The sequence below is a fragment of the Panthera onca genome, chromosome E3 (genome assembly GCF_046562875.1).
Source record: "Panthera onca isolate mPanOnc1 chromosome E3, mPanOnc1 haplotype 2, whole genome shotgun sequence".
Lineage (NCBI taxonomy): Eukaryota > Metazoa > Chordata > Mammalia > Carnivora > Felidae > Panthera > Panthera onca.
This window is the reverse complement of record NC_138354.1, coordinates 21990237-22005379: the sequence shown is the minus strand read 5'-3', so window position 1 is coordinate 22005379 and position 15143 is coordinate 21990237. Positions and strand designations below refer to the sequence as shown.

The window sequence follows — 15143 nt, the reverse complement described above, 5'->3', positions numbered from 1 at the left end:
GGAGGGACACAGTCGGGGGCCGAGCAGGCATTTTGCGGGAGACGGCGGAACTGCCTGGAAAAGGGGGGTGTCCCTCAGCGGTGGATCTGGGAGGCGGGGAGACGTCTCTGAGGTGAAGGAACACTATTGGGGAGGGGGTGCAAAGGTCTTTCTGCGGCGGAAAAGGGAGAGAGACGGGGGACTCCTTTGCCTGGCGGAGGGGTCTTTGGCAGTGGGATCGGACGCGTTTGGGGTTGCTCTGCAGGTACCTTCGCCGGGGGGCTTGGGCGCCAACCGCTCATGCAGGAGCGTCCGGGCGAACCTGTCCAGGCCCCCAAGAGTGTCGTGGGGGCGCCCTTTCTGTCCACCGCTGCGGGAGCAGCTGGGCAGCCCCCTTCAGGCCCCCAAGCGTGTCGCGGGGGCGCCCCTTTTGTCCCTCGCTATGGGAGCACCCTCTCAAGTCCCCCAAGGGTGTTGCGGGGGCGCCCCGTCTGTCCCCCGCTGCGGGACCATCTAAACAGCTCCAATCAGGTCCCCAGGGGTGGCGGGGGAACACCTTGTCGTCCGGGGGTCCTACTGTCGCACGCTCTGGGAAAATCTGGTGTGGCTGACCGTGAAGGGGGGGGGGGAGGGGGGGCGGTCCTGGCCCAGAGTCCCCGTTCCTCCTCCCCACCCGCCACTGTGGTGCTAGAAGGAGCTGTTGACGCCTCCCAACTTCTGTGAAACTCGGAGCGTTGCCTGCCTGCCCATCCATCTGTTCCTTTATTGATGAGGTGCCGGGCAGTGTTTTAGGCACTTGGCATACATCAGCGGGCAAAACAAAAATCCCTGTTTAGGGGTCGGTAGCCTATTAGAAAAGAAAGCTTAGTGACTTTTCTTTTTCAGCGGAAATCTAGTTAAAATTCGACCTACATATCCTAGCAGCCCAGAAGCTGGGAGTAGCGTCCACGTCACAGGGAAGGTCCGAGAGAATCTGTCGGGCAACCAATGTGTGCAAAGGGGTTGTCTTTGCACAGTTTACTTTTCTTTCTTTCTCGTTAGTACTTTTTGAGCATCTATTTTGGGCCACACGTGATGACAGGTGGCGAGTGAAAACAGCCCTCGTCACTGTTGCACTTTCAGCCTGCTGGGAGGGGCAGGCGTTAATCCCGGATTCCACGAGCTAGAGTAGGATTGTGACTGCAACAGGACCAAGAAGAGGAATGTGCTGTGTAGATTAGAGGGATTTGGCCTCGCTCGTCAGGCGTCTGGGAAGGTTTCTTTGAAGACGTAGTGATAAGAAGGAGATCCAAAGACGGAGTGAGAGCTGGTGGGGCAATGGCTAGTCCTCACAGCAATCCCATAAAGCAGATACCATTGCCTCCACTTGACAGTTGAGAACATTGAGATCTCCATGAGGTGATCTAACCACCCAAGGTTACTTGAGACTAGTGGCAACCCAGGATATGGATTCAGCTAAGAATAGGGTCTTTAATATGCTTGTTGGGCCATTTGGTGCTTTCAGGAGAGACAAGCATCACAAGCAGCCCCGGGGCGTCGGAGAGCATGGGTCACAAGCTCACAAGCCTGCAGAGCTCAGGCAGATGACATAAAAGAGTGAAGTCGGCAGAGTGCAAGACAATAGGGAATGGTGGGGACTGCAGCAAACTGGAAGCCACATTTTCTGCCTAAATGAAACAGCCAGTCGGAATTCACACGCCCGGCAAATACATTTATTTGTCTCCCTTACCAGAAGGTTAGCTCAGTAAAGCTGGATTTTTTTTTTTTCAATCATGTTCTCTGGGGACTTAGAGCAGTGCCTCACACATAGTAGGCCCTCAATGTTATCTGCCGTCCGTAGTCTCTGAATGGTTCTTACCATGAGTGTGCTTACATTCATTCTCTTATTTTATCCACCAGCCTCTCTATTGGCTTCTTATTTTCTTCTGACATGGCTGCTGCATGAAAAGTCCCTAGTGGCCCCCCCCCCCCCAAATAATTTAGGTGAGTCTTCCTTTTGTACCTCTCCACCCTCTTCATATTTTAGCTCCTTTCCATCCTAATGTGCTTGGCGTTATATCTCGGTTCCCTCTATTTATCTAGCCCATTTAACACTTAAACAGTGTTTTTGTTTTTGTTTTGACTTAGAACTTTAGTGTATTGACCTTGGGCCCACCCAGAACTTCAGTGTGTGGACCTTGGGCTCAATCTCACAACCACCTCCTACACTCAGCCTCATTCCCTGCAACCCTAGGCTGCAGCCCCCAGCTGCTTCTTATCAGGGACAGTGATGAGAGGTTTCATTTCTTAGAAACTGCTCTCCTGAAACATCTTGCTTCTCAAGAAACGGATCGTCTATAGACGTCTGAACTTCCTATTCCGTCACACCGACTTCCGCAAGACGAATCTCATGTCCATGGGAAAGTTACAGCCTAGCCTTCTCAAAACTCCACTTGGAACAGAGGGTACTGGGGCTTATTGTTCATTATCTCTTACATGTAGGATCCCAAGGTCTTTAGGAGTAATTTTTTCTTTCTTTTTTTTGGTGGCCTCTCAGTAACACACGTGGATATTTTTAATGGAAATTTTCAAACATAAAAAAGTGGAATTAATTCTCATGTTCTCCCCTCCAGTTTTAACAATAAGCCGCTGTCTTTGAATGATCCCCAGAGAAACATTCACACCAGTCTTTCTGGTATCACAGCTGTCCTACAAGCTGCCTTTGAGCGACCTTTCACATGCTGTTCCTCTGTCCGTGGTGCTGATCCACCAGCCCTTTGGCCAGCAGCCACACTAGCTGCCATACCTTGCTTTTGGTCAATGGGATTAATGTAGTGTTACCACAAAAGTAAACATTAACTATACACGAAATAGTTCCAAGAAGTGCTATCTATGGCCTATGCTAAGTTAAAAAAAATCCAAGCTACAGAATATCCTAATAATGCTAGTTACTTCTCATTTCTTTTATGCCCTGAAAATTTAATTCATTTCTTTAAAAATCAAAAAGTGTTCGTGAAGAGGTTGAATATGTCTATTGGTGTGCCTATTTTGGATACAGAATTTTCAACTGTGGTTTATTAACCAAGCCATAGCTAGTGGAAATAGTTTTCCTTTTTACAAATTAAAAATCACCTCTCCCACTGGTTCATTAATGATGGGCAGATAGCTGACAGAATAACAACTGTTAAAATGTTCCAGTGCCTTTCACTCCACTGAGAAATACCATAATGAAAAATTCTTAACTATATATTCATATATAGTAGTAGTCAACAATTTTTTTTCCTGTATATATCTCTATGAGGCACCATGCTAGGCACTAGTGGGATAAGTATAAGGCATAATCCTTTTACTCAAAGTATTAAGAGTAAAATGGGGAAAATTAGTCCTAGGATTGTCACTTGTTAGAATAAATATGGTAGGGGTATGTATAAAGGCCTGTGACACTACAGGCTAATAGCCTCTCTGGCTACCAGGAAAAGCTTCATAGAGGGAATCTGGAAGGATGTTTGGCAGGAGGAGAAAGAAAGGCATTCCAAAGAGAGGTAACATAAACATGAGTGGTATTTTCATGTAATGGTATGAAGCTAAGTGTACCATGAACTTACTATAGGGGAAGGAAGTGGTGGAAGATAAAGTTGTACAGACAGGTTGGAAGGAATTTGGACTTTACGATGAAGGCAATGTAAAGTGTGCCCATTGTTGCAAGAAAGTGAGGGCATCTCTCTGTCTCTAGGAAAAAGAATTCTCTCTCATTTAGACTCCTGGAAATAGTGTGCTAAGAGAATACTCAGCATACAGGGATTTGAGTAAGAGGGTTTCTAAGGCCTATTTTTCTATTCATCTCCCCATCCATTAAACACATATATAGAAGTTAATTCTGTTTCAGGTAAAGTATTGAACACTGAAGACATAGTGGCGAAGGACACACTTGGTTCCTTACATTCTAGCGGAGCTTGGAGAAGGAGACAAAGAATATACAAGTACCTATATAAATAAACAGGATAATTTCCGGTTATTGTAAATACTAGAAGGAAGATAAATAGGGTGATAGAACAGACAGTAACTGGGGCAAGGGTTACTTTAGAAAGTCTGATCAGGGAAAAGATTCTCTGAGGATTGATATTTGAGCTGGAGTGTCAAGGATGAGAAGGAAGCACATAGGTGCAGAATCTATGGAAGAGCTTTCCTGAAAAGGGGACTAGCGAGTGTATAGAAAGGCCCTGAGGTGAGAAATTGTGTGAGGTGTTCTACAAACCAAGGAGACAGCATGTCTGGAGCATAAAGAGCAAGAGGAGAGATGGGTCCAGAGTAAAGATGAAGGCAGGCAGGGGCAAGACCATGTTGAAAGAGCATTGTGGGCCATAGTAAGCAGTATGTCCTTGATTCTAAAAGTTGGCATTTAAGGATTTAAAGCTACTGAGTATCGTGATCAGATGTATACTTTCTCAAAATCACACTGATGTTGAAGAGTGGACCGGAGGCAGGTAAAGTAAAGAATGGTAAGATATGGGCCTACAGATTTAGTTCTGGCAAAAGATTGGTAATGGCTTGGGCTTTGGTGTGACAATAGAGGTGGAGAGAAATGGATGTGTTCTATATATTTTGCATACAGAGCTGTTAGGACTTGTCTTGCTTGGTTGTGGAGCATAAGAGAAAGGGAGGGATCCTCAGTTTTTTATTTCAGCAACTGTGATGGTACTATAGTTTTTGACGTGGGGAGACCTCATGGAGTCCAGTTTGTTGGAGTAATGGTGAATATTATTAATACTGTTTTGGATGCCATAATTTTGAGATCTTTATTAGATATGTAAGGTTCAAATGGACAGTGGGTATGCCTCAAGGCAGAGGTCAGAGGTGGAGATAGAAATCTGGAAGTCATCAGCATTTACTTAAAGCCGTCAGATTTGATGAAAACATATAGGGAGAGAACACAAATGTAAAGGGAAGAGAAGGAAAGTCCGTGCTCATTGTTAAGTAGATAGCAAAGGAGGGGAATTGTAAATTGAATTCTGTGCCCCCCAATTCATATATTGAAATCTTAACCCTCAGTACCTCAAAATGTGACCTTATTTGGAATTATGGTCATTGCAGATAAGTTAAGATGAGGCTATGCTGGAATAGGATACCTAATTCAATATGACTGGTGTCCTTATAAAAAGAGGAAAGTCCATGTGAAGACTGTACTTCACTACCACAAGCCAAAGAAGCTAGGAGAGAGCCTTCTCTAGACCCTTCAGAGGGAGCACAGCCCTGCTGGCAGCTTGATTTCAGGCTTCTGGCCTCCAGAGCTCTGAAATGAGAAGGTTCTGTTAAGCCACTCGGTTTGTGGTGTTTTGTGATGGCAGCCCTAGAAAACACATAGAAGACTAATTAAAAATGACAAGAAATAAAAGGAAGACCACCACAGTGTGGTGTCATGATGGCCAAGGAAAGCATGTGTTGCAGGAAGAAAGGAGTGGCCATTTTTACTGAGAGATGTTATTGTTTTATTGGGTTTTTTTTGTTTTATTGTTTTTATTGTTGAGAGATTAAATGAGAGAAGGAGAGAGAAAGGGCCATTGGATTAGATTTTGCAGTATATTTGGGGATTCTTGCTCCTCCCATTTCTTGTGCTTGAGATATTCCATATCTATCTCTTGATGATGATTTTGGTTATATTCAGCTGCTAGAAGGCAGTGGGTATGCCACCAGAAAGAGTGAGCTGGTAGCTTTTCCTCTGGTTAGAATGTTTCCTGTCTCTCCTAGGAGTTGGAAGATGCCGTGGCAGGATCCTGTGCCTTCCTTCTTTGCGTCCATAGCCACTGCTTTATTCTGCAGAAAAAGGTGCTTGCTGCCTACTCCCGCATGGCATAAGAGTGTCAGTAGCTGAGTTGACCATCCAGTTGCTCTGAACTCAGTTCTCCATTTACTCTACCATTCACTACCCACTGCTTGCTCTTCTGAGTTTGGACTTTCCCCAGAACCACTCCCCTTCATAGCCGATCCCCTCCTGCACATGTAGGAGTAAGCTCTTCTCCTTCTGTTCAGAAGATCCATTGTGTACCTTTTCTTGATTTTCATCAATATTGAATATTTATTATTTAACAACATCTTTTCTTGGGTCATTTCCAAGAATTTGGACTAGGAGCAGAAATAGGCACTGGCATACGGTCTGACATCATGTCAGTCCTCTGATATATTCCTTTTGTTGTGGATTAATATTGATTCCATCATCATGCCATGTTTGTGCTCATGAAGCACATACATCTTTTGGCTGCCAGGGTCTAATCAGAGCTCACTGGCAAAGCTCCTTAGACATTTCTTCTGAGCTATGCTCTTTGAATCAATACCACGAGTGGTAGTTCCCAATAAATGTAGCCTTTATTGACTTAACAAATAATTTGTTAATTATTTACTGCGCACATATCACAGTTGGTGATACAGAGAAATATAATGTGTGGTCTCCATTCTCAATGAGTGTACTTGGGAAAAAGAGGCATTCACATGAAGGATGCTAAATAACAATTCATGAATTAAGCAACATGAAGACTTCATTGACCAGGGCTAGAAATCTAGCTTACATTGTATTAAGTAAAAAAAAAAAGTGTATCCCTTGTATTCTAGTGTTTAGAGCAGTGCCAGGTACATAATAGGCCTTCTGTAAATATTTGTTGAATGAATGAATGAAGGGAATTTATTGTCTCACGTAATTGAAATGTCCAGGTGATGTTGAGGTTTAGGTATAGCTGTATCCTATCGTGTCACACGATCCAGATCGTGTCCTTAGGCGTCTGATTCTCTCTCTCTCTCTCTCTCTTTTTTTTTTTTTTTTTTTTTTTGGCTCTTCTTTTTTCTGAATTGGCCTAAGTTTTAGGAAGTTTGTCTCCATCCTATGGTGGTTGCTGGTCTTTTGAAAGAGAGATTCCTCCCTCCCCCTTTCTCAGTAGTTTCAGCAAAAATCCTGGAGCTGAAACTCATAGCATTGATTTGGGTCATGTGCCCAGCCCTGAACCAATCATTGTGACCAGGGGATGGAATACTCGATGCATCAGGCCTAGTCACATGTGCACTCCCGGAGCTGAGCCTTTTGAGCCACATGGACCAAGAATTTGGAAGGGCTTTTTTTCCTCCAAAGAAAAATTGGGTAAGTGTTACTACCAGCAGAAGGAATGAAGGATGCTATCCAGGCAAAACTAATGGATGTTTGTTGTTCTACAGGCCCCAGTATAAGAGATGTCATAAGGCAATAGATAATTCCACATGATGGTATCAGGAAATGAGTATCAGCTCAGAGACTTTGGAAGGGGTCAAAGCAAACCTCAAGGAGGAGACTGAAATTCATTTATGCTTGAGAAGTGAGCAGGAATTGACTTGATAAGGAAAAGGAATTCTAGAGGTGAGTGGGAATAGAGTGTACATAGTGGCCCAGAGTGACTTGAGTGGGTAACTGGTGAAAGAGAGGGAGGTCGGGAATGCCAGAATGTGAGGGTGACCTGGACAAGATGACCGTGGGCACCATAGCTGCAGCCACGCTTTAGGCAGACCATGCTTGAGCCAGCCTATAGTGCAATCTCTACCCTCATCTCTCATATCTGGGTTCTAACTTGCCTTTGCCTTTGGAGTTCTGGGAACACCTGTTATTGACCCCAGTGCCTGCTTGTGATGCTGCTTCCCAGTTGTTAGCAAAGGCTGATGTCCGCTTAAGCCCTTCTGTGATCAACCCAGCTCACCCTTTAAGTGACTGTGCCAAGTCTTTTCAGCCTAGGGCAAGAAAAGTACACTGCAGACCTTTCCTTATTTTCAGAGTAAGCCAATGCAGGCTCATTCCAACACTGCTAAACAGAAGAAAAAACCCTTTGCATCGGAATCAAGTGCAGCGACAGCAAGTAGCAATTTGTGAACAAATCAAAGCTCCTTGGGTGCAAGCTGCACCCCTCTTGGGTACCCCCACTTTGCATCTGTGAATCTGTAGAGAGACTCAACAACGCTTGTCCTGGGGTAATCACCCAATCAACCATGTACATGTAAACAAAGGGATTCCCTGAAGGAAGGGAGTCCAGCTTGCTGTTTGTATAAAGCCAATATATATGCAGTGTTTATTATGAGCCAGGTTCAGTTTTAAATAGTTTATGGATATTAACTAATTGCCTTCTCAGGCCAATCCTGGGAGGTAGATGCCATTATTTTATCCTTATTTACCAATAAGGAAACTGAGGCTCAGAGAAGTTAAGTAACATGCCCAAGGTGTCCTACCTACAGAGTGTAGGATCCTAGGTTCAAATCCAGGTGATCTGAATCCAGAGTCTGTGCTCTTCCCCATCACTCTGTGCTGCCTCGAACTCTGTTCCTTTAGCCCACAGGGACTGGAAAGGCAACTAAGCTCTGTTCGTTATAGAAAGGACTTTGATGCTCCTCATAGCCAGTCAGGAAGAGATTTACAGTCCAGAAGCTGCTACCAACATTTCCTTTCTGTTTTATGTGTCCTTTCACGGACATCAGCAAGCCCCCTTGATCTTGATCTCCATCCCCCCATCCTTTTCCAACAAGAGCCACCAGCCTTCTTGTGCACTTGATTCTCTCATCTGTCCTGATAAGACCCATTTGCCCTGAATTCTCACATGTTTCAGAGCAAAGTACCTAAAAACATCAAACCCCTATGGCTAATATTTATCAACTCTGCTAGGGTAACGGATGCATTATCACACTAAAGGACTCTCTTCAGAGCAGGGGAGAAATTGAGGAGGAGGGCCAGTGGAAATGAAGGGGCAGAGGATCCCATCTTGCCCCAGTAGTGGCTAGAGCAGGATAAAAACGCTAAGTGATTAGGTAGACTGATGGGCCCTATACTTTCAAGACCAGCAGTACTGGTGGGGATATTAAGAATTTCTGGTAGGAAATGCCGTAAGCCTGCAGAGAGGCTTGGAAACAGAAAATGGCGAATGGTTACCTTGGCCAGATGTATCTGGGTTTGGGTCTATGAACCGCCCACTTTTCCCTGTTGGCCAAGTACTGAAATGGAGTCAACAGATGTGAGCATGTGTAGGAAGGGCTGACCAACTGCTCTCTCTGAGTTGAGCAAACCTCTCTCTCTCTCTCATTTCTCAGTACATCTGCTTATATGGAAGATTGAGTACCAATCCTGGAACTCCGATCCTGACATCAGAACCCCAGTGTTTCCTCTTACAAGCACTGTCAAGTGGGGCTGGCTGTCCTTCAGACTGTCTTGTTTGGGTTTTGAGATGAGATGTCCAGCTGTGTCTTCATATATGTGGCTGGTGCTGTGCATATCTTTGCAGTTTGAGCAGGGTCTATGTGAGTCCGCACTTGACCGCGCCCAAACTGTGATCTGGGAATGGACTAGCGGGCCGTTTTTCAAGTCAGATGCTATCCATGCCAGTTCTCTGCAGTCGCTGGGAAGAGAAGATCTGCGTGTGGAGCTCTTGATTGGTCTACCAGCTTGCCATAAATAGAGTCTGCTCGACAAAGAGGTCTGCACAGAGGAAAGAAGAGGGGAGGGTGTCATAGAGTTCCGAAGTCATTATTTGAGCGTCCAGACCCACTAGCACCTGAATTCAGAGCCCCTAGTCTTAATTTTTTTTAGCCAATACATTTCTTGCTTTGCTTAAGCCACTCGGAATTAAATTTCTGTCACTAACACCCCAAACAATTCTGACTAATATGCAAAATAAGTAATTTACGCGCTCTCTCGGGTGACTTAGCCATTATCTCCATTTGACAGATGAGGAAATGGCAGTTTGGAGGTTCAGGTAATTTGTACAGATCTTGTGGGTAGTCGGTGGAAGACCTAGGAACTGGTACGAGGCTGATCTTGAAACTAACTTACGAGGATGTTCTTTACCAAAAACCTTGGAAAATGTTTTCGGTTTTGGTTTCTCCGAGGAGCACAAACACCTGTGATTCAAAGTCTCCTTTGGAGATGCCCTGTCGCTGCTTGCTCCGTTCCAGAGTTGACTCAGTGAGTTGTCGGGCTGACTCGAATTGTTGTTTATACGGTCTGTGAACTTGCAGTTTATGGTATTTTGTAATTTTGTTTTCCCTGCCGTTCCGCCAATGCGGCTTTGTGAGCAAACATTGCCTGTGATTTAAATTCACCACAGTAATGAAACGTGCGTGCGTGCACACACACACAGGCACACACGCTTCTTCAGAATAGCCCACAGCTTTCTGATTAATCACATGTGTAAAGTACAGTGTTTACAGGAAATCAGCAGGTGGCAATTAGCATCTTGGAAATTACCGGGGAAGCAACTGGAGCTGCCACTTCGGGAGGGAAACATGGCGGAAATCAGCAACGTGACAAACCCCCTCGGAGCTGGGCATGGGGGGCTGCCGTGCCCACAACAGCTGGTGGGGGCAGCCTGGTGTGGGTCACAGGCTGCTTGCCAGCCTCTTTCTTTTCCTCCCAACACCGACGAAGCAGTCTTCGGGTTGAGATAGTTGGAGTGAAGCAGTTGCCTGACAGGCAGACCGTCTTAGAACAACCTTTAGAAAACACGCAGTAACAACAACCACAACAACAAAACTACTCAGACCTCTGTCTGGCACAAGCAGACGCTGGCATTACTGGGCTGATTGTTAAAATACGAACTGTGGGGGGTGCCCGGGTGGCTCAGTCAGTGAAGCGCCCGACCCCTGGTTTCAGCTCAGGTCATGAGGCTGAGCCCCACGTCGGGGTCTGTGCTGACCGCTCAGAGCCTGGAGCCTGGTTTGGATTCTGTGTCTCTGTCTCTGTCTGCCCCTCCTCTGCTCATGCTCTGTTTCTCTCTCTCTCTCTCTCTCTCTCTCTGTCTCTCAAAAATAAACAAACATAAAAAATATGATGTAAATAGCCATTTGCATTGTTTGGTGAGTTCCTTTTTTACTTAGAAATAGGTCTGTCTATTTGGACGATCTCTCCATGTCTGTAGATACAAGTCTACTTTGTTATTTTAATGATTCCATCTATCATATGAAGAGTTGGGTGCACCATAAGTTACTTAACCGCACCCCCATACTCGTGGGCATTTTAGAGAGTTTCCACATTTTCACTCTTCCAAATAAATCTTCCGTAGACACTTTTGCACGTGCGTCTTTGTGCATGGGGGGCAGGAGGTGGGAGGGGGAGAGGTGGGGGGGGTGTGGGGTGGGGGGGTAGTAAGTTTTCTTTAGGTTATACCTACAATTGAAAGCGCTCTGTCACAGGTCATTGCATGTAAAATGATGTTAAATTTTGCCTAATTGCTCTCCATAAAACTGTGCCAATTAGCATTCTTAATGATGAAGGAGACCGCCTGCTTTACATCTCTTTTATTTCCCACAGATTTTTAAAGGAGGCATGTATTTTTGTTTTAGGAGCGTATGGCCCAGGGCTGGGTAACAGGACTTAAAAACAAAGAGTCTCTGTCTTTTAGATTTCCCCAATGACAGGGAGCACCTTTTCATGTGCGTATTGGCCCTTGAAGTTTCTGTTCAAGTATTTCATCCATTAAAAAAGTAGGGCTTTGTGTCTTTTGCATTTCAGTGCATGGTCCATTTCAAGCACATTTTTTGTGTATGCAGTGAGGTAGAGGTGGAGGTTCTTTTGTACTTTTTTCCTATATGGATATTCAGTTCTTCCAGCATCATTTGTTTAAAAAAACTTCTGCCCTCTCTTTTGCATTGACTTGGCACCTTTGTTGAAATGAGTGGATTGAATACATGTAAGTCTTCCCGGATTCTATTGGACTCTATTCTGTTCCATTGATTAGCCTATCCCTACTTTGAGTCTTTGTCTTTTAATTGGAGATTACTGATGTAGTTTGTTGACTCCCTTCTATTGTCCTAATTTTTAAGTCAGGCCCAGATTTTCTCGGTAAAAGCAAGGGATAAGAAAAGCAAACAAGAGAACTGTCAGAGTGCTAGGAAGCCAATTCACAAACCCATCAGGAGACGGAGCCCTGAGTTTTACTTGTGCTGGTGTCGCCTGTCACTGATCCGTGGCTTTCAGGTGGCAGAATTAGGCAACCTGGCTTTCCCAACATTCTCTGCCTAAGGCATGCCCATGTCAGTGTAGGTAAATAGGGCTGCGGCGGTCAAGAATTTCCCGAGCATCCAGTCCCTTAAATGTACACCCCGAGTCCATTTGCCACTCCTATCCTTTGCTAACGGCCGAAAAACCTTCCAAACTATGCCCCAGACCTCCTGCCAAAGTGGAACCTGCTAGACCCGTGTGCAATTCTGCCTACAACCCCTGTTTATTCTGTCCACTTCATGTGCATGTGATGTCTCTAATTGTACTATCATTATCAAGAAGAGGAGACCCTCTGTGCCAGTTTGCTCGGGCTGTCCTAACTACCATAGGTTGGGGGGCTTAAACCACAGAAACTTCAAGGTGCTGGCAGAGTTGGTTTCTTCTGGGGCCCGTCTCCTTGTCTTGTGGAGGGCCATCTTCTCCCTGTGTCTTCACACAGTCTGTCTTCCCTTTTCTTAGAAGGACACACCAGTCAGCATTGGGTTAATGACCTCATTTTAACTTCTTCACCCCTTTAAAGACTCCATCTCCAAATACAGCCACATTCTGAGGTCCTAGGGGTTAGAACTTGAACATTTGGTTTGGGAGGACCCACTATTCAGCCCGCGACACTCTCTCTCGGAATGGTCAGATGTGGGCTGGCCCATTCAGTCACTGCTCGACTCAGCTATGATTTTGGCTCACCTCACTCCTGTAGCCCCAAGAATATACAACCTTCTGTTCCCTCTTTTCCCGAGGGCCTTCCTGAATTCCCAACTCAATTTGATTACAATTAACATGACATACATAATATATCCCAACCCTTTGTAAATGTATTTCTTACATTAATATATTTCTCTTCTTTAACGCAGTCGATTTTAGCCTTTGATCAATTTGCCTTTTTAAGAGTTTTGCTTCCTTTTCCTCCCATGATATTTTATATTTTCTGTTTATTGTAATTCCTTGTTCTTTGCCCCCCACCCCTGATCCCCATTCTCCTGCATAGTGTTGCATTGATTGAGTTTCTTTGACTCATTTTTTCCATATTGGGTTTTGGAAATTATAGATCTTATTCTATTTTTCAGTGGTTGCTCTAATATTTTAGCACATTAAAAATCATTACAAAATTAGAGCACAAATACGAAAAAAGAAAAAGAAAAAAGCAAAAAGCAGAGCTATATGGAAAGGCATACCATGAAAAACGGAAGTCTTTCAATTCCAATCTTCGGCCTCTCATGCTACTCCCCGCAAATAATCTATTTTTTAACCACTTCCCTTTTTAAGTATTCTGGTTGTTGCTTCCTTAACTTAAATAATATTTTTATACTTTTACTTTTTTAATTTATCTTACATAGGCAGTATTTACTGGTGCTCAACTTTGAAAGGTAAGAAGTGATCTTTTTTAAAATCCCACCACCAGATTTAGCTAGCTGTCTTTTTTATTTGTAGTTCTTCTAGCGATCATTCCTATAAAGTCAATATGATCTTTAAAATTTAATTTCTTGTTCTGTTATCTTTAGACAGTATCTCTTGGTACTATCAAAACTGTGGATATTAGTATTCTTACAATTTTTGACTTCCATCTGCCCCCCCAACCTTCTGTACGTCGCAAGGTTGATAACATTTACATTTTGCTAATAGGTTTAGCACAGAAATTGAAAATGAATAAACACCACTTAACAGTGTTATGATGATACAAATGTTTTTCATTGCAGAGCCAAGTGATATGATAGGACTTGTAGAAAAGTCTGTTCTTAGAATCCATGAATCAATTGTGCAGAATCACTTCCTGTTGTAGTTGGCTTCATATTTGATCCTAACTTTCTTATATGGCTTTTTTTTTTTTGGTCTTAGAATTTCTAATTTCCTCCCCCAGCACCCCTCTGCCCCCCAAACCAAGAAGCACGTCCTTGTGATTTCCCTAAGATTGCCAGTATTTCTTTCTTTTAACTTTTAAAATTTATTTTAATTTTTAATTGTTTTTAGAGACAGAGAGTATGAATGGGGGAGGAACAGAGGGAGAGAGAAAGAGAGAATTCCAAGCAGGCTCCACACTCAGTGCGGAGCCCAAAGTGGGGCTCGATTCCACAACCCTGGGATCTTGACCTGAGCTGAAATTGAGAGTCGGATGCTCAACCGACTGACCCACCCCGGCGACCCTGATCATATTTCTAACTGAGATTTCTAACTCCACCTTCTCTCTGTTTAAAGACATCTACCCTCGGACCCCCAGCTCAGATATAAACGATGTGCTACCCAAGTGGCCGGTGGGGGGGGGTGTCTCCCGTTCTTGTACTCTTAGGTTAGTTCCATTCTATCTTGGAGCCTGTTTTTGTTTTTTAGGAATGAAGACTTGAGAGGTCAATTTTCTGAATTCTTAAATGTCTGGAAAGATAACTTTATTACATTTTATGCATAGTTCGGCTATTCATAGATGTATATTTTTTCACCTGGGGGAACATTTGCTCACATTATCTCTTTTCTTATTTTACCCCCTCTGTTCTCTATGTTCCTTTCTTCTTGAGCTACTGATAGACCAGTGGTGGAAGGTCTGTATTTATTCTCTATGGCTCTGAACTGTGTTTACCTCAGACCCTTTTGTGATCCATTCCGGAAGTCTCTCAGCTCGATCTCTGAGATCATAAATTCAGACTTCACTCCATGATGCTATGCTGTCCTGATGCTGAATGTCTTAAACAATAGCAAATATGGTTTTTAAAATTTCTTTGTTTTTTAAGAAAAGATTATTTATTTACTTATTTTTAAGTAATGCCTACACCCAACGTGGGGCTCAAACTCACAACCCTGGGATCGAGAGTTGCATGCTCTTCTGATTGAGATAGCCAGGTACCCCAGTTTTTAAAATTTCTAAGTCATTAAATTACTTATTTTTTATTAACATGATTTTTTTAATGGATGTGATTTCTTACTGAATATTTCTGAAATTATCAAGTATATAATTTTGACTTTTGCTTCTTCAACTATTTTTTTTTAGGGTTTTTCCCCTCTTACATGAAGATTGTGCTTTTCTTTCATGGCACTGGTTTTCTTCAGAGGTTAGACTAGAGCTTGAAGTCTAGATTCCACATAATTTTCCCTCATAACTTCATGGACATTTCTTTTCCACCTTCTGATATTCAGTGCTTAACAAGTCTGATGTTGTAATTATTTTTTCCCTCTGTGGGAACTGGTTTTACGTTTTTTTATTTCTCGGAAT

At 43.7% G+C, this 15143-nt stretch overlaps 2 long non-coding RNA genes across 3 annotated transcripts in view; both read left to right on the top strand.

The window, feature by feature from the left end:
• The first annotated feature begins 9 nt into the window (after window positions 1–9).
• LOC132689242 (uncharacterized) overlaps window positions 10–15143 on the top strand; it is a 129819-nt gene continuing 114685 nt past the window's right edge. For both annotated transcript variants that reach the window (XR_009614929.3, XR_009614928.2), the window contains exon 1: window positions 10–112. This is a non-coding gene — a long non-coding RNA (uncharacterized LOC132689242). The remainder of the gene's footprint in view (window positions 113–15143) is intronic.
• On the top strand, window positions 6812–10999 carry LOC132689243 (uncharacterized). The gene is made up of 3 exons (XR_009614930.3): window positions 6812–7081; window positions 7156–7333; window positions 9043–10999. It is a non-coding gene; the product is annotated as an uncharacterized LOC132689243 (long non-coding RNA).